We start from the raw sequence: 21,100 nt of genomic DNA, 5'->3' as shown, positions 1-21,100 counted from the left end.
AAGACGCCATCTTAAAAATCCCCCGCCAGGGTTGAGTTCGTTCCTCTCCACTAGTGATCACGTAAATCCTATTCACCGAAATATGATTTCACAGCCCTGCCTATCCTTCCTGCTTTTATAAACTCGCCAAACTAGACGGAAAGCGTCCCTATGGACAAATAACACCCCGCTGCATATAACCACACAGAATTTTACGCTAAATTTTGTTGGTGGTGCGAACGATATCTGGATAACACAGCCGTAGTTGCAAGTTTGCAAAGAACTAATCATGACGGCGTGCTGATTTCAATAATGTCGACAATGCAAAATTTCATCACCACTGCGCGCACCATTGAACGCAATAGCTAGGAAGCAATTAACGTTTTTCGAAGACTGGTCATATTCGTCGTGAGATTGTCGTACAATCTTGATGGAATTTCGTACGACACAAGCACGACTATCCTGAGAATGCTCTCACTTTTTTGCTCCTTGTTTAAGGCTGTATGAAAAACAAACTGATTGACAATGCTTGGTTTTCTACACGAAGGCGGGCAGAATTCATTAGCTGCTACAATCACTTTATCCGAAGAGACTGTCTGTGATTTAAGATAAGATAGATCCCGGGAGGACGCGCGATTTATGAAACCTCCTGCTACCCAAAGCGGAAATAAGACCACGATCCCCGTGTACCTTACCACCGAACACCAAAATTCACTTAGGTAAGTAGCCATAAATTTGACAATAGGATATAAACAGGCTTGGAGGAGGGACTTGAAGGAACAATTCCTGACGGAGGCAGAAATAATTGACGTTTTAGTTGTGACGTATCGTTGGATATTCGCTCTCTTGTCAAGGCTTGCGGATGGAGGTATTACAGGGAGTCAAGTGTGTGCAGTAGAGCGTGGGAGGGAGGATTTGTTCTCAGCATCGCCTCCAGATGACTACAACGGAGCGTCTGGTAGGTTTGTTGACGTGGCAGGCACGGCTGAATGGGATGGCACGCCCATAGGTCACCACTTCCTTGTACGGCCTGCCTGCTTGAATTGTTATATAGAGGGAAGCATTACTCTCTGGCTTTAAGGTCGGTGTCTTCACTTAGCCAAATAGAAATCTCCAAACCTCCTGGGAGGCATAAGAATAGAGTGTGCATTTTAGGCTCCTTAGAAATGAGCTCACTTTGCGAGAGCTTTTTTTTTCCTGTACAGAGAGAAGGAAGGCATTACATCAAAGTGCGTCTTCTGGAATCAGACAGCCTGTGCATCTCATTTATTGGTTATGTCACATAAAATCAAATATTTATATTCATTAGAGCTCGATAGAAGGAAGTTTAAAGGTAACCCGTTCAGGCGACGTATCGATCCCACTCTCCGCGTATCAAATTACCAGGCTCATTTTCAGCTAGACTATTATCAAAAAGTAGTCCTGTAATCACGATTTACAAAGCACTATCTCTTAAAAGCTAAGCGTCACGTTCTAACAATGCGGGGAATGCAAAGTAGGCAATAAAACGTAACAAGACGACGACATATATGGGTTGCAGAAAATAGCTTCAAATATCATGTTCATATGACATATACATTCAACTATAGTAGTTGACATTTCGCCGCTGAGAAGCTCTTTCGACAGTCTCAAAAACATAAAAGGCTTGTCCTTCAATTATGAGCCAAATGATAAAAGTACAATTTGTTTCTAATCTTCAGGGAGTGATGTTGACATTTTCCGCAATGATGGTAGATTTGCCTATGCCACTTAATTTGTCACCGCTGCGTTTAGAGTATCAAAACGTCTCTTAAGCTATCCATTTTAATCAGCCCTAATGTACCTCCCCTCCACATGATTAGGTTGGTAAGAGCAAGCTTCTAAGAGTAAGACTGTCACAATCATCGTTAATCCCTATATGATTGTGGTAAAACATATGTTTATTGTAATAAAAAAATCTTACCAAAATAAAAGAAAATAACAATGATAACAATAGGTAACGTGACCGTATCAAGATGTTATATCACTGTACGATCTTAGTATGATGTCAGAGCGCACATAAGTGCTCAATATTCTTTATGATCAGACAAGTAGATGATCACAAAGTATGTGGTAATAAGTAGTTCCAGGCCGGCACAACAGCACTGGTTCCAGCACCAAGGCGAGGACTTTATTACTTTGGCGGTTTTGTCTGCTGCCATATGCGAATTGTTCCCGAGGTTTTGTTCGCTTTACAGGATACAAACCGTCGTAAAAGGGCACGTCTCATCCAGTTAAAACAAGGCAATTAACGCTACACGTATTTCCGATCACCTAATGTAAAAATTAAATGACAACGGTAAAATATTGATAAAAGCACAATCTGGTTTTATGCCTTTCACCTTCGAGTGTTATTGAGTTGCCAAAGCTGATTGTACGAGGAAATGCTAAAATTGCACTTTGCAATTTTGAACTTCTTGCGCTAGGAATGATATGCAGTATATTTCTCTCTTACGTTTTGTTACTGTCAAGCGATTCTTAAATTGGGAAAGTTAAGTTTGCAGTTTTAGGGGAATCAAATGAAGCCATAACTTCAGGCGAAATTTCCATGGGTAAAATGTACTTAATTATTCATGTCAGGTAGCAGAGTGGGTGAGCTACCGGTTTGAGTAGCTTGATTATTGGCGGGGTGTGGGCTTGTCATCAGACGTCTTAGAACGAGTCGGGAGGAATTATGAATTCTCAAGCCAACTCAGTTCAATATACGATCAGAGCCCCATTACAGCTCAGCGTGCCACCTGATACATCGACCATCTAATCGCAGTGTACGGCTGTGCACCATGAGCATGTGTGTGCGTTGCCGAGACGAGCGATTTCCGAGAAGAAAACTCGCGGACTGAACGGTATAATAGTGTTGGACTTCAGATAGGTGATCAAGATTTAATTGACTATCAGTCATATCCGTATTTATCGTCAAGCGATGTCTCGCGGGGTGAGAGACACGGTCAATTAAACCGACATTCGTCAGCGAACATTTCGATCGATCATCTGCTGGGGCTGCGGAACCCCTCACAATCGCCCAACCATCTGGGCCGTGTGGTCGGTCGCAACCGCCGCGGCGTCCCTTTGGGAGATCTGCAACGCAAACCAGTCACTAACCCAGCGGCTTTCTCCTTCTTACAGAGTCTCGGCTTCGATTTTTCGACGTTCTGCGGCGGAGGCTTTGTGTTTGGAGGGATCAAAGTCCCGTCGGTAACGGGGAGGTCATCGTCTGTGCCGCCGGGCGGAACCACGAGGAGGCCCGCTGTATCGTCATTAATTCAGCGGCGGAGGGAAAAGGGCAGCCGCGAGACCGAGATTTACAGGTAAGATGTACTTCCAAATCGATATCGGTCACTTCTCAAGTCTATCGAGATGCCTTGTAAGATGTATTAGCTTATTTGTCACGATGGTACCGTATAGATTTCCTTCCGTACCCCAGAGATAACTTTGGGGAGATGGGATAGATACTCGGGTTTGGCCAATAGTACATTAACACTCCCCAAAACCCAATGCCAGGTCACCCTCCTTACTGCAACGTGTCTAAAAGACAGATGTTTCGTCTTACAACCTTGGACGGGAGGTTTTTGTCATTTCTCCGTTATATAATCTACAATACCTCGCTATGCTACTGGCTCAAGCCAGGTAGTTGTGCCAGACCGGAATCCATCAGTTGACTACGTACAGTACATCCCCTTAGCGCAGCGGAAGTCACGTAAGACACCTCTTAACGTTATACTCTGAAGGAATGTCGTGATAGATGAAAGGTATTGGGTGGGACGATCCCTAAAGCATATATCTGCTTGCAGTGATATTGCGGTTCATGTTTCCGTAATAGAATCAACTCATGTGTTGTGTTCAACGTATACATGTCATAATGACATCTGGCATAATGTCGACTTGCATGGCGGGGTCACATTTGTCGAAGGTCGTTGTACGATTTCAATGTCGTAAAACATTTAGAACAGGCTGTAACAGACCCAACCGACGACAAGGATTTAAGAACATTGTACCATACAGTGTACCATACGAAGAAGCAGCCATCATCACTATACATTCACGACTATTCCAAGGCTGTACACAGTTTACTTCGTATGGTTATATTTCAATGCCACGATGATGCCTTATTTTAAGCTGATCAGTACAGAAATGGACCTTCCAGGCTGTCATCTACATACAGAATATACATATGTCCTACTAAGAAACGACAAAAAATATTTTCTTGTCTGCTTAGTTTGCATAAGCAATTTGAGGGCACCGAAGTTCATTGATGGATGTTACTTGTGGTCCTTTGGGACGTAAAATATACCAGAAGAAAAACACCCATGATGTTACATCAGCGACTTGCCTCCTCAATATCTTCACGACTTTCATGAAATTCCACAACATCTGAAATTTTATTACTAGCATTTTCAGCGATTTTCGTTCACACCATGAGCCAGCGCGACATTCATGGGGTCTAAAAATCAGCATAGAGACCAGACAAGGATTTCAGCGCCAGGCAGGGTCACCATTGCCGCGAGTACGAAAAACGTCGAGTGATCTTTGTTTCTTTGTTTTCTACTAGAATACAGTCGTCAGTCAGATGCAGGTCCCAATGAGACCACCCGAATCTTCTGGCCACAGTGGGTGATTGAGAATTGTAGTAGTCGCTGAAGGATTAAAAAGGTAAGTGTCATAAAAACGTTTTTGATATCATATTGCATATGGATCGAGTGCCTGATATGGTTACATCTATGATAACGCAACACGGAGTGTGTGGCCGTGGAGTAATCTGAAGATGTTGTGGATATAATTTTTTTCTCCAAAGTTGCAACTTCATCATATCAACACCATTCTCGGTAGTCGAGTATAAGATTCCGTAAAACTCATATTGAAAACCTGACATGACGGGATTTGAGAGAAGCGTTCGTTTACCAAAATTAAAAAGAAAATATTGCCGTTGGATTCCCCTGCATTCTGACTATTGCAGCAATTGTCGTTGCCATAGAAATTTGTTGCAGTAGACAAAGTCAATTTTCTATCTCATGCTTTTGACGATGAAGATTACTTATAATCAGGTTTACCAGTGTCTCTAGTAGTCAACTGTAACCAATCTGTGTAGAGACAGCAATATTTCTACATCCCTAAAGCCCACTTTGATACCTTGAGAGGTGGTGAGGCGGTATACATAAAACGCAGACAAACATTAGCATATTGGAAATACTATTCTAGGATTTCTCAACCAATAAGAATCGGACAATGTTCGTATAGATATGGGCGTTTTACAATTGAGCTCTTTTACGGGATCAAAAAATGCACAATTCAGCAGTTCAATCCAATTTCACGGCAAAGATATCACGCGTTTGCTGGAAAGAAAATTTGTTCCCTTCATTTTACGATTTTGCTTTCCAACCCTCCGGAAAACTGTTTGCAAGGGTCTTTATGGACCGCACCATTTTTATCAGTCTTACTAGATCATAAATTTTTATCCTTGGAAGTCATCAAAAATGAAGGAAAAGTTTTAGATACTCATTGCACACAATAAAGGTATGTGTATGACATTTTATCTGTTTTCATATCTTAAGATAGGAACAACGAAATCAATCAGGAAAAACGTTGAATGTCGTAGACAGGAGTACCTTTTTTTTAAAATTATGTATAGATATGCAGAAATTAGAGGCTTCCTGTTTTTTCAGATATGCTTTTAGCTATTTGAAGTGGCATCGATCGTGGGGATGATCCGGGTATGCAATAAACCTACACATGCCTGTTTTTGCGGAAATACATCAATAGGTCAATACCTTTGGCGCTCCAATGCCATGTACCTCTGTGACACCATAATAGCCCGGAGATGTGTCGGCCGAAGATAAAAAAAGAATGGCGCCAATACTCAGGCGAACAGTATTGCATGCAAATGATGCAGTCTACAACACCGTCTGGTGTAAAACGTGCTTTAGAATCAAAAGGTAATCATTCTATCTCCAAAAAGTTAATCCACCACACTTATCACGGCGACCCCAAATTAAAGATGGGGCGAAGTCTAATGGTAGATGAAGCCAGAAGAATCCTAATATTGATTTCTTTGGTGTTGAGCCCCTGAGCTTGAACGGAGTACACGAATCTAATCATTAATGGGTTGAAGCGCGGTCATGAAGACTACAACAGTTTGATCACCCAGACGAGGATACATCGGTCTATTCACTCTCCCGCAAGGATCTTCACCTCTATGACATATTTGAAACAATCTTCTATCCAACCCCAACCACGTCTGAATCTTCTGTTTAAGAGTCAAACGTACTCAGATTTTAAAAACTATGTTATACTAATAGAAACACATTCTGCCTGCTATTTCTTTTGTCATTGCTAATTGATTATACACTGTTATTTGTAATCCATTGAACTCTCATCATCACCATGGCCCTATGTTCTGATCTATATGAGAATTATTTTATTAGTTGTTTTATTAGTATTTGTTAAGTGTATATAGGGAATGGCTTAGCATAAGCTGCCTATAACCTCCTGCACTTAGTTTTGTATTAATTCAATTACTTCATTGTTTATGCTTTGTGCGAATAGACACAAAACGGTGATGACACAAAACGGGTTCGGTGGAATGTGGACTAGTTTGAAAAACATAGAGATGCAACTGTAAAGGTTCTCGCTCGCTCGTAACTTGAATAAGATAGATCATTTAAAAGGCAGGCCAAACTTATCTCAATCTCCTAAATCTGCCCCAAATTCCCCCCAAGCTACGCTGCTCCACATATTGCCTCCTCCGGTTATGCAGAAGAAGGAAATATTTCCACTTTGCATCACCACGGACATTTCCCCTGTTCCGATGTCCATCAGGAGTATTGGCAAATGTCTTCCGACCTCTCTGCACCTCGAGATAAGGGGATACAAGGACTCTTGCCGAAAATGCGCGCTCAATTCGACTCCGCTATTCCTATCGGGCAACAGAAGAGGCTTACGGTAAATGTTTAGCTGCACAGATGATTTAGTAACCTTTAGTTATAAAGACTTTATTTGATCTGTTCTCAGATGAGAATTCTGAAGCACAAAGCACCTGCGGACAATATAGATGTCGTTGCAATCTCCCCCCCCTCGACAATACTTTAAGTAACACAAATCTTTCGTCATGCTCTTTTTGTTTTTCTCATGGACACACAGTGAAGATTTAATGGACTGTACGCTTTTGTTGTCATTCTTGTGTAGAGTTCACTAAAATCATCCAAACGCCTCACAACTTTTCACTGACTTTGTTATTATGTTAAAATTACAGATGCTTATAAACATCACTATATATAGTTGAAGAATACTCTTTGTAAAATTTCATTGTTCAGAGGAACTGGAACTTTATCAATATTTTTCTATTGACAAAAGATGTCATGCCCGGAATCACATTTAATCATACCCTTTTTTTGTTAACGTTCACAGTAAAAGTTTTATAAAGTAGATCAAACCAATTGTTTTTTTACAACAGATAATTGAATGGATTTCTTTAGAAATGGTCCAGATTCTATTGTATTACATTTCATTTTTACAAAAAAGGTTGCAAGGGGTATGAATGAATTCGGGGTACGAAAATAATTTTGGGGTAGGGGTATTTTTGTTGCAAACTGCTTGCACACAGATGTATGTAAGATAGTAATAAGAGCAATTATACATTCCATTCTATGAACTAAAATATGGTATTTTTACGATAAGTATTTGTGATTTCGTTATCTAGAGCTGTATAAGGAATACTATCGATTTTTGCTTTTATTGAAAATCTTCTATCTGTTTTCCCCGACTGCATCTATGAACGCACAGGGGTCTGCAACTTAACCTATGCTTACCAGCTAAGTACTAGATAACTAAAGAGAATGATCCTTACCTAGCAACCAACTAATTCTGTTGCATCTCTACCCACATGCTAATCTATCAGATCTGCCAGAATAGCTTCTTTAGGAGAGTGGTTAACCTAATGTTTTTGTACATTTGGGGGTAGGAGGATTTAGCTAGCACTAGAGTGAACGATATCAACGAGGTAAATCTAATTGTAGGCTGCTACTACTGAGAAAACGTATCAAAACCTATGAAAAGTCGTTGAGAAAATTTCATAGATAGAGAACGAATCTGTTTATGTTTTGCATGTTTAGTTGCCTTTTGGGTCGTACTTTTACATTGTGAATCACGTACAAGTCATAAAATCAAGAGTCTCGCAAATCCTACTCAGCGCTCGCTCAACGATTGCCGTCAAGTGGCCAATAGGTGCCACCGGTATGCCGGTTGTTGATATCATGTTGTAATCGTTATACTGCCGCCCAGGTCAACCCAGTCGCACGTCACACACGTAATCTTGTACTTTCTACGTTTCCTAATAAGGCAATCTAGTTGAGGAACCGGTAATATCACCACGGTATCATCACAATAACTACCTGAAGTAGTGACCTCCAGGGTGCAAGCACGGGACAGACCTGACATTGGCATTTTGCTGATACGCTCTTACATTCTTATACTTAAGACTTATGTACTTTTATTCATATCGTTAGATGGATTAGTGAAATCGTCACCACCGCATGGGCAGCTTAGCACCTGCCTACTTCACCTTTATCTGTGGGGTAACCTATATCCGTTGTTTTTAAATACAGTATATATATGGATACCAAGTCAAAGGACTTTGAAATATTTTGATAATGTTGAAGTTTGAAAGAACCATCCGTCGACTTGACATCTCTAAACACCCTGTTTTCAAAAACAACGGATATAGGTTACCCCACGGATAAAGGTGAACCGGCGTTAAGTTCTACCAGACTGGCTCGACACGAATAATGAAGTGTCGAGACTGAGATCATGATCAGGCGCTCCCGACTGATTCTCACGCCACTCATGATGACAGCGCGACGGTTTGATGACTTGATCTATTTCTTCACGCATCAGAGCTATCCTGAGCGCACACCCAACAGAAGATCATTATTGAAAGCCCGGTTTGCCCATCATTCTCGGACGCGAAAATCCCTCCCCACATACTAAACCATCGATAAGATCGATTTTGGTAGCTCACGGTGCATTACTGGTGGCTAGAGGGTGACCTTGAGTGGGTGGCCGCTCGATCACACAGGGCTTTTCTGACGGCGTGTCACACGAACGAGTGCAGAGAGGAGGTCGCATGTCATACGCTTCACCGTGGGCGTTTACTTTACGACTCGGTCATAGTCGTCGTAGGTAGTCGCACGCTTTTCATACGTGTCGTAGAATTCTCAATCAGGCTGTGACAACCACACACAAGGGCCCAAGACAGCTTTTTCGGTAACATAGTCAATTCCAGTCAAAGTTTTTTTGCACAACAATTGCATCAAGTAGTTTTACTAACAACTACAAACTATTCACACTAGTGTAACGTTACTGTTCTAATATCATTACTCAATAGATAAAGTGGCGTGGTGCTTTTCACATCGTAGTGCACGGGTTCTCTTTTACATAGCATTATATGCATTGACCCAGGTACAAATATGTAGTCGAGATAAGATAGAAGTCGAATATTTCTCAGCTTGTTTCAGGTAATGGCATCTACACAACTATCCCAAGAATGTAATCAGTTTAAGATCGTGCGACGATCGTGCGACGAACGTGACCGCGCCATTAATCATCGGTTACACGACACCTCAGTGTGATGCCAAGCTACAACAATTCCAAAAAAGTAGACTAGCCCGTAAATTGAACAATAGAATCTGCATGGCCCTGTGCGAGTCTCCCATTTCTACCCTCTGGCAGACTGTATCCATAGTGATCAATAGAAACGGCTTTGATCAGCATTGGCCACAAAGAACCTGCCTCTTTCCCCGATAAGAACATATTGACAAATTGTCCATGACCATGAAGCTGAATGCAAGGGTAGTTCCGATGACTAGATAAACTTCTTAAGAATTATTCATGCGCGGCGTGTCTAAGAATGATGATATGCTGTTGTTGGTTCTAACTGTAGTCTATGTTCACGACGTTCCACAGGTAGAAATAACCTTTAGGAGAAGAGACTCAGAGTCGCCAGATATTAAAGTCGCTGTATCCGCGCGAGTAGCGTGTAATTATTTTACACAATGTTGTAACCCGATATTCAGTCGTGCGATTTCAGCATCATCTAAAAGAGCTGACTCTTCAGTACGGTCTCCCATGGTTTAGCCAGTGTTTGGTAAGGCCTCCTTTCCACTAGACGGCTATTGTGCTGTGCTCAAACTGCGACCCAAATAGAAAATGTGTAATCTTCGATTTCACACTGGGTATATCATACAAAACTTAAAAGTGTGAATGGGAAGACAATAAAACACACAAAGTGTAAAAAGATTCATTTCTTTTCTATACTATTCGTTGCACGATATGTCAAATGTTAGGTCGCAGAGAGCTCGCGGCGAGAGCGCCGTCCTAGTGGAAAGGGGGCATAACTGGTTAAGGTGTAACCCACAGGGTATGTATGATAGGTAACGTTACTGTGTAAGATCAGACTGATATAGGCTTGATCCACCCACACAGGGATGGATATCTACTCTTTTCGATAAATACTGTTTGATCTTTGACGTGCTCAAGCTGTGGCTCTCCTCAAATACGGGACCTCCTTTTCATGTTTCATCCGAGGACGTCCACTACGTTGGAGGCTGCAACCGCATTATAAACGCGTAGAAGGTTCCACCCAACGAATTTATAGATACGGAACTTATCTTCGTACGTTTGGTATGTTTTGTTGTGTTTTGAATCTTACTTTTACACATAGTACCATATTACAATGAATTTTTAAAATAAAATAAAACAAAAGAAGGGACACACAAATCCAACTTTGGACGCCCAACTTAATTTTTGTTGCTCATATATCGCCGCCTAGGGAAAACGGAGTACTCATTTTACCTGTGCAGAATAAGAAAATTAATAAAATGCATTTCTTAAGAGTAAAACGTTGCTGCTTGGGATTCATACCCCATGATATATAGATTATTAGGCTATGGGGTCACCTTGTCACTTTTGGTCTAGTGGTTTATGACTATCTGCGAGTAAAATCATACCTTCATAGATTTTAGTGTTTGAATGTTTAATTCAAGTGTTCCTAGACGGCTGTTTCCCGATTTGCATAATACTGAGACAGGTGACGGAAGGTGTAACACTTTTATTGCCTGTGAATACTTAATGTGACAGCCAGCAGTCGCCGTTGTTAACTCACAAACGTTTACATAAGCTCCTAGAATGTAGCTCAGGAAATAGTCTCTCTCACTGCATGATGAAGTAAGGGAAAAGGGAATATATTTCTGAAGTGTGTGAAGCGTGGGAAGGTGTCAATTGCGTAGGAAGGTGCTTGATAGATCTCCGACCACGCTTATTTGATTAACCATCATTTGCTCCCCGGCAAGGTTTCCAAGAAATGAGAAAACCTTTATTGCTAATGATAGTGTTTATTCCTTTATTCATAAGGTCCCCAAGGGATAACCAATCAAACAACTAATTAAACAATCAAGCAGTTATAACACCGTAATGTGTGCGTTGTTGTAGTTTGGTATGTAAGATATTGGATGTCCTACTGCTTATTAAAAGATGCTTGTCCTAATTGAAATTTGCCACGCATGTGGAAGTATTGACATAATAGGTCATTACAATATTTTCAAGATGCCTACCAGGAGACCAGACTGTAAGGTTTGAACCACTTACACCAGGATGAACCCCTACTGTTTTCGACAAGTGTGGTGGGTTCTTTAACTTTTTAATGTGTGTCTGTCTTCAAATAATTTCCGGCTTTATATCCCATCCAATAGGACGTTCCTCACCCTGGCTTGGTGCACATTTTCACTCGAGTGAGGAAATAGGCGAAAAGTATCTTTCCCAAAGACATAAGATTTTGCGCTTGCTAGAAATATGGATCCACGACCTTTTGCTTTCAAGTCATCAACCCTAACCACCAGACCACCTTTCCACCAGGTTGTTCGAGTTTAGGATTCAAGATGTCTGATGTCCAATTGCTCAAGCTGCTCAGTACGTTGGCTTGCACGAAAGGAAGAACCGGGCGTGTGGCTGCAAGCCAGTTCGTCAGATTATTTACAGGCCAGTCGATTAGAACTATTTGCAATCATCAAGCTTCATCGATTAACCCATTTTAACCCCGGTTTCATTTTCTTGATATGCCACATTATTGGGTTGGGAACTTTGGGCCTAGAGGCCTTCCCAGTAGGAGGCCATGAATAAAGGCTATGATGTGTCTGGCTGGGTTGATAATAGATTGGAAAGTAAAAGAAATTAGGACAAAGGATAGCTTACTTCTATCCTAAGATGGCCTATTTAGAAACGTGTTTTTACTATACGTCTTTTCCTTCTTCCCTAGCCCTCGATACAGGCATTGTTGTATAGTTTTTATATTTGTGCATTCAGAATACATCAAACAAAATAAGGCAAAGTGGCGGCGGTTATGCAACTGGCATCCATTCCAACACTTGTACTGCGTGTAAAATAATACAAGGCAATCAAAAATTTTAATAATAACGGATGCAACATCAGTTAAGGTGCTTGCGAAAGTACAGATTCTCCCCTTTAGCAAGAGGGCTACGAAATAGCTAAGAAATTCTTAAGTTAAATCATATCTAAGACATTCACTGAGCAATGTTACCAAGACGCCTTTGCTCTCAACCCAAGTTCACCCCAGCTCATGAAATAACAGCACGGCACACTCCATCTGTTGTAATTAGGAACATCATTCGGTAGAATGCCATTAAGAGCTGTGCATTCCGCCTGATTAATATTCAGATCTGTTATGTGCAGAACATGCTAAGTGTGTAGCGGCTCGGTATCTCGACTGCTTTTATTTACCCAATATGAATATAAAATTGAATGGATTTGAAAAGAATGACAGATTCTGTCATAATCTGTCAAATAATGATATATTGCGTCTAGTTCTAAGAGGGTACTGTTTTCTCTGCACGGGAAACAATTAATCAATGGCTTAAAATTCTGGCACATGTCAAACTCTTTTTAATAGATGAATTTTCCATATAAATGCATTGGTTTCAATGGACTGCAATATTTGCAACTTTTTGTCTTTACATTTTATCCTTTGATTTAGCAGTGCCATAAACATACACTTACGTGTGATTCAGCGTACAAGTGTTCTGGAGGTTTTTTTGTAATGAGGAAAGTCACCTGCAGCCAGGATTCAGGAAAACATAAAAAATAAAGATTTACGACAGAAAATTGTCCTTAAAACGTCATTTTACGGGAGAACACCATTATGGTAATCTCTGTGGGTCACGTAGCTACAGTGGCTTTGTTGCTAATGTATCTAGTGTGGCATCTTTCTTGATTGACTGGCCGAAAATAAGGCCCCATTTGGAAAAAAAAGGGTTTTGTTATTGGCGTAATATTCTATGCACGTTAAGCAGAAGCTTCTGGCAATTCCTCTGCTGACGAATATGCGTTAATGCAAATATATATATCCATCAAAAATTGATGCACTTGTCGTTTGGACCACATCTGGAGATTACTTTACTAAATGTCAAGTCAGTGTTGCAAGAAGAGAGCGATCTATGTTCATAAGTGCTGATCCTCCAGAGGCGTGTGAATTGTTACCCGAAGTTAGTACGAGATGGGAACCTATACAAGTTCTCCGTTACGGCCAGATTCACAACATATACCAGTCGGTAACTAAAACAGAAAGGACATATCGATATTTTCATATACTATTATCATTTCCAAATCCTATTTTTACCTTAATATATATATATGTATAGTTTAATATTACATAATACATTTCAAAAGCGAAATCAAATTATTAATGTACTTGAAAAATGTACGCCCGTATGCAATATATTAGAAGTTATTGTACCATAGTATACAAGTAAATCAAATGTGAATTTGTACCTGAGCAGTATTGTTGTGTTTGTTTGCCCCGCATTGTGCCTGTACAATTGTTGTGCAATGTAGTTAATTACTTCTTTGTTGTAATATGAGACATTGATAATACGTGTATAAGAGTGTTAGGCTACAGTAAAGATAAATTAAGTAATATTATAGCTAGCTAGCTACACGGAGTGCTAATATTTCCACGAATAGCGATATGTCATATTTTACAATGTTTCCTCAAATAGAGTTGCGGCTTCCAATTCTATTTGATTGCCCAGTATGTATGACTACCGCAGATACATAAATGATTTATGTTTGACATTATTGCCGCGTGAAAAATAGACAACGCCTGGCTACTTACCTGACAATGATAATATGTCGTTATCTGAGACAGAAGGAGACGGCTCTATACACTGATACAATGATATGATATGATATGATATTGTGCACAACTATAACGACCACTGATGTAGCGTATACGTGGTTGAAGTACGTTGATGCTAAATAGTCTTCAATATGATCTATTGGACAACGTCCACGGGATATCCGTGTAACACGGTCTAGACGTATGGAAGAATTCCACTGATGGAGGTCGTTTTAACTTGTAAAGAATGTAATTTGTATCTTCCTTTCTTATCCGTTCCCTGCTGGAGTTCATCTTGGATTTTGTAAGCTTTGTTGTCAAAAGGATAACACCATTTTCAGTCGGCACATTTTCAGCTTCTCTACCTTCGTACTCCGGGCATAAAGATAAGTATATCTGGTGGGAAACAAGTATGCAAATGTGGCATCTATTTTCCGAGTGTTTGATCTATTGTCCAATAACTTATCTCCTAATCACATTCGAACGATTCTTGTACCAATGTGAAAACGCACTTTGGAAAAGTTGCTATATGAACTTATCGAGGTTTTAGATCTAAAGGGTGCTGCGAATAACGTCAGTATGACATCAAGGCGGGACGTAAGCAGTACGCGATAGCACCCAAAAGACATTACGCTTACGACAATATAATACTGGTCCTCTAATGGTTAGGCTACGTTGGTACGACCACGTAGAGAGATATAGGGAGGCTTGACCATTGCACTCACGTGGTTCCCCAGCGATTTGTTTGGACAGGAAGGTGCTCTAAAGCCACTACTGTCCTGTCTGGAAAATTAGTTTTACAGGCATGACGTTGTTTGAGAAGTTAGGTTATAGTCTATGGCATACTCCACGAAGACCTTATAGCCATCCCTGCTAAAGAAATGGTTCTTCGACAATGTCTACACGTAGTTTTCTTACTGGTAGTTTCGCTACTGGTGATATTAACTTTAGATCATTTTTTTGCTGGTTATTACATTTAGATCAATTTTGTTGGTCTTTCTGAATTTGTCTACAAGATTAGAAATGACATACATTGCATGTACGCAAATAAACAAAACAAATAAACAAACGTCATATTGGTAGATTTGCAAGAAGATCATATGGACAGAGAGGACAAATACATCCATCAACAAAACAGCAGCTTCAGCAAGGTCATAGACGTGATCGTGGAATGCTTTTTTTGCCTTTTTTCGTTGTGGTGAAAACTTTGCATCGAAATATCATCAAATTTTTACATCAGTTAAAAACCACGTAGCAAATATTGTCGCTGGTTATGCGTCAAGTGCTAAGATTTGGTATGCTAATGAGCAGAATAATTGCAGGAAACTAAGCACTCGTCATGTCGCCAAGGCATGTACTTATTCACTGCGTATACATGCAACTTTGAATGGGGGCGTTATGATTTCTCACTTCTCAAGGACATTACTTTTGTCCCCAACCGTTGTGATTATAGGCACACAGAAATGACACGTCCTCCAGCGACAAGAAATGCATGGCTAAACATTGCAAACCAGCCACTGCCCCAGTAGTGTCAACATTGGCATTGAGGGTGCTAGTGGTGCGTACACACTTGGGGCACGCACACGACTACTCTTTGATTTGTTTGTTTCTCTGTCGAAGTACTCTTAGTTGATTACATTTGCTAGGCACGTATCACTACACAGTGACGAAAAGTTACATACGGACTTACTGGTCGTGTGAGTGGGAAGGTCCTAGAATATATGAAATGTTATCTACGATAAATTAAAGGATGGCATATGTAACGTTGAGTTGTTTAAATTTGACCATCACCATAGGTATTGATGATATAGATTTGATGTTATTTGCTGAATCAATGAGGGATGATTAGCAAGAAACTCACACTAAAACAGGAAGGTAACCAAACTCTAAATATTTTACAGACGTATTTTTTGTTGGACCCTAAGGTTGATGAGAAGATACTGATTCAAATTGTCTCAGCCCAGATATGCTTAAAATCACGAATCCCTGTCATGCTTACATGTACAGTTCGTTCATACGTAACAGAGACCTTGATAGTGACTTTAATATTTATTTGTGGTATAATGTTGAAACGTTTTATGCAGTGTCAAGTAAAAGCCTGTGGTAGTACTGGGCGTTAAGTGTTGATCCGTTCAGCAGTACGTTTTTAGAGAGGCAGACAGTCATACGCCGCATGATCTCAAGGGTGTACATGTATGTTTCGGTTTTGTCCGCACCACTGTGATATTAACACGTATAGGCAGACAGAATACAAAAAGACCAAGCCATGAGTGTCGTTCATAACATCGCTAAGAGAACATATCTAGACAAATAGCAGCTTTTAAGAAGGCTTTCTGCCGACGGGAAATAGCAAATTGCACTTGGTGCATCTTATAGAGTTTGTCCTTCATGCTTTAAAAGCCCCGCGGGGCCCCTGTTGAGGACCATAGTCTATAATTCATTGCCCCTATCCTGAAAGTCAACCCTCAGATCTACTAGACATAAAGCAAATTGTAGGACCACACGGGGACTGTTCCAATCTGCTTCTTTGGCGGAATTATTTACTATAATGAAACTGGTAGTACAGAAGATCAATGTCAATGTGTGCCGACTGGATAGCATGGTAAAGGACACGACGGACTGTTCAAAATATTTCTGTCAGATAAAGTGAGAAAGTAAGACAATGTTCTGCCTCTCTGTATTCACTAGAATCGTTTGGCACAATCAACCAAGAGATAGTCCAGATCCGCTCCAGGATGGTCCAATTCGAGCCACAAAACTATGGCTAATCCTGATGGGGGATGGATCCGTTGAGGCTAAGTTTCCTCCCGGAGAAAAAAAATCTTCAGGGGAAAGCTGTCACAAAAAATAAGATGTATCACATAATCTAGTTACTGTTTCGTCTTAAGCACTTGGGGCAGCTCCTTGAACTTCTGGGGTAAGGGTCATAAGGTCACATACAGAGAGCTAAGATACTATTCACTTTACCAAATTGATTTAGATTAAGGAAATTGAACCCGGGCTTTGGTGGAATGGAGCTATAGCAAGAAAAGTTGCCTTGTGGCTATCTTAATAAGCTTTTTCGTCTTGGTTTACCTAGGCAAAGCATCAAGAGGTAAGAAGCCGGAGAAAACAATCTTACACTGCGAGTGCGAGGTGTATGTTTGTAAACGCTCTGTTAGGTTGTGTCAGTATTCCGTATGAGTATGGGTTATGGTTGTACGTTCACCCATGTGTTTAAGATAAACATCGTTTCGCTTGTTCCCAGTCAAGGTGGCGTTCCTGAAGACAGATCACAGCCTTGACTGGGGCTGTCTGCTGCTTAGACGACTCCTTAGTGATAGCACCTACGTGATAATGATCTTAAATACATCATACTTAGCTAGGTCAGGGAATATCATTCACGCCTTATCAATCATTGCTATTATCAGCTGTTAACGTTTCACGGATATCTGGAGGGTCTCTAAGCATCTCCATGGATAAGAAGGCCAACCCCGCCCTACAGCAGCCATTCACTCACGCCCCCATTGTTGAATTATTCCAGATTCACTCAGTGAACTTCGCTGAAAAGTCCTACGCCTTGTATTCTGAACTTTAAGGGTTCAAACCTCGGTCAGGTTATATCAAAGACTTAAAAAACGGTACAGACAAGTACTTTCTCTGCTTAGTAATTTGCGCTTACAGGATCCGGAAAGGGCTTTGAATATAGACGTTCAACACAATCCACCACCAGTAGACTAGCCCCCTGCTGTAATGGCTTATGAGGCCAGTTGCACCCACCTACAGTTAACGACCAAATCATTCACACCCTTCATAAGTTTAGATTGAGTTTGTTACGTGAAAAGTGGGTCTGTTCTCCTTTGAACTACTTGTTCACATTGGTTATTATTACACAAAATTATTTGATTCATGCTTTCATAAAAAATACCATGTTCTGAATTGCCATTACCCTTTCTTCTTTAAGTTCACGTAGTGTTCAAATGCTATTGTCCTTGATTTACAGCTGACAACAAAAAGTACGTTTTTATGAATCGTCCACTAAACTACATTTTACTCGTTAGAAAGAAAACAACTGATCTAACAATAATTTTTGGGTCTGAATAGCTTTTAGACTGTAAGACATCTGCGGCTACTCTTGGTGTCACCTGTTGTGTGTATTTTGTGGATCACATGCAAAAGGCATCCATCTGGTTCAACTTGACACGTATTCAATCAGTTTCTATTGAGTTGGTAATCGATCGAAAGGTCTCCATCTATAATTGACGGTCACCTTTCCACCCATCTGTAAAATCAACGTTTTGGCCCGACAAGACGCCCAGGCGGCTGCCTCTCGGACTGACAGTCGTGCCCTTTCTTTGCTTGTACCGACAACTTTCTGCCAAAAGCTATAGTAATTTCAAGACCTCACTGAACTTGGGGGAAGGCATCTTCAATATGACAGTTGTTCATGGTTGGTGTCCGAGGATATGGTACATGTATTCGCTGACTTGACTGTACAATGAGTTTACTATGGCAAGATATGTCACTTGTCCATTCTAGAAAAAATGGTTTCCCAACTTTACACTTTATCTATTTTGCTACAAATTTCGTACATAAACAGGGATGTTTGCGGCATCAAAGCAGTAGAGTTTGTTATTTCACACAACATATCGAGAAAGGGTGCTTTTCGTCTCGACTATGTTCACCAACGTCATTCTGGGCAGGGGAGACGCCCATTTTGGATGCAGATGTTTCTCATAGCTCCACGGATTAATGCCTCGGACTCATGTTGTCACAGGGAAACTTTTCCTTTTAATGCTACATCTGTCGGGATAAACGCATCTCAGGATTAACTAGCTTACTCTAAGTAAAACCCAGACGATTCCTCTTACATTGAGATGATTAAAGCAAAGGCAATTCATAGATGATTACTCCATGAGCATGAATGATAGCTTCAGGCTTACCACATGTTCCTTTGAAGATGTCTTGCTGAGTAGGCACCGCATTTACACGGCGTTAACTCTCTCGGTAATTCTTTCTTTTAATACAATTTGTAGCTGCGGGCAAACTTGCTCCTCTGGACATCTGTTCATGCCAGTTATGGTACCTCAGAGATAGTCAACAAATGATTATGTGCCATCGAGCTGGTACATCATGTCATCCGTCCAAACTTCTAATGAGTGCCGCCTTAGATTACTATGTGTATGCGTGTCAATGAACGTTTTGTTGATGATTATAGAGTGATATTGCACGTAAATATCATCGTTTGCTCGGCCTCACCCAGAAAGGTGAAATATAGATTTAAAGTTTACAGCCTAAATCATTGTGGTAATGTAGGTGACACCCAGTAACGTTAGGTAAGAGAGAAGGAAAAAAACATTGAAAATTGAGCTGCAACCTGAGGTGTGCACAATGGGTCAACTTGCTCTGCTTAGGTCAAGCACCCACTTCTTTCTACTTGAAATACGTAGTACTAGTAAATCCTTATCAAACATTTTGACAATTTTTTGGCAAAGACGTCAAGGCATTGGGAACTCGACCCACACACTTCTGGCCCCAGTTCAGCCTCGATTCTCGCCACTTACCTCTGATTGACAAAAAGACGTTTCCTGGATAACAGCAATGATTTGAAATTTTTATAAAAGACTTGACACTAGGAAGTTGTGCCTCGAAATTTGAGGTGTGTTTATTACTTCTGGGTGATTCCGAGAATTTATTGATCACCCCTCGTACGACCGCTGCGCGTCACATTAAAGCTGTACAACGAATTGTTAGAGTCAGTTTATTCTTACACATGGAAACAATAATTGATAGTAACATTATTCTGAGCATATTTCAACAGGACCTGATTACGATTGCAGCAATTTCTCGCACAAGATCAAAAGGCAAAAAGAGTAGCGCTAGCCATTATTTAAAGATTGACCAGTGTGCATCTTGGGTATTAGATGGTACATTACAAATACTGATGAAGTGGCAAAAAAGAAAATAGTACCCTTTAGGGCTAAATAAAGCCAGATCAGCCAAATGCGTGACCCCGTAAATGGTGCCGCATTTGTTGGAGCATCCCAGGGAGTCGATATGTCCTTTTGTTTTATGTACAAGTATCGGGTAGACTGATCCTTACAATCGACGCTAGCCTTGGTAGGTCAAAAGTTCACGTTCAAGAGAAGACATCATGGTTACTTGTACGCTGAACCTTGTGACCGACTTGCTCCCAAGAGATTTTTCTTGTTTAAAACAAAATATTTCTGTCGATATCAAGCACTCTAAATTCGACCGAACCTATGAATACTTTGACTCATATACAATTGACAATTCGAAAAATGACGTTGTTTTGCATTTTTCTCTTCATTCCTTTCTATCCTATAGCTTTCCAACCCAAATGCTGTATCTTTATTCACATACTTTTCATTGTTAGTTTTTCTTATTTATATTGGCAAAAGGGATCAAACAATTGTTAATGATTTACAAATAAATGAACTTCAGAGTACTACTTTTTATTCTTGGCAACAAAACACATACGTACTAGCTGGGGTAGAGTGACAATATTGGTGCCTGCCAATCAAGAACATCTAGATTCTGTGTCAACAACCCTACCCGCAAAACCAGGGTGATGATTTAGCAAACTTGTACTCCAAATCATCAGCTGGACAGTCTCGTCTCACTGTATCCATTTTAATGAGTTCATACCACAATAATTCCTGGGGAGGGGCAGTCGTCACGGAAAAGTTATCAATAGCAATATACAACAAAATCACAACATGGCAAAAGAAAGAGGTCAAATAACTACATACGCTGCAAGAAAACGACTTGCTCAGCTAGATCAATCTGCTCATCTAGAGAAATTTGCAATCGTATTCTGGCCTTTATATGAGACTAGAAGTTCAAAGTGAGACTAGAAGTTCAACAATAACGGCTATAACATAAAGAGCAATGTTTGCTTTCAAATTCTTCAGGTCCTCTGATCCATTT

The 21,100-nt window shown here is 40.5% G+C and overlaps 1 protein-coding gene across 1 annotated transcript in view; it reads left to right on the top strand.

Annotated features, from left to right (window-relative positions):
- LOC118427467 (angiopoietin-related protein 7-like) overlaps positions 1-21,100 on the top strand; it is a 76,921-nt gene that overhangs the window by 31,271 nt on the left and 24,550 nt on the right. The window contains exons 2-3 of the mRNA XM_035837285.1: positions 3,121-3,302; positions 4,544-4,644. The gene's annotated coding sequence lies outside the window, so the exon portion shown is untranslated. The remainder of the gene's footprint in view (positions 1-3,120; positions 3,303-4,543; positions 4,645-21,100) is intronic.

Source organism: Branchiostoma floridae, chromosome 1 (assembly GCF_000003815.2).
Source record: "Branchiostoma floridae strain S238N-H82 chromosome 1, Bfl_VNyyK, whole genome shotgun sequence".
Taxonomy (NCBI): Eukaryota; Metazoa; Chordata; class Leptocardii; order Amphioxiformes; family Branchiostomatidae; genus Branchiostoma; species Branchiostoma floridae.
This window is presented reverse-complemented; position numbering and strand designations above follow the sequence as displayed.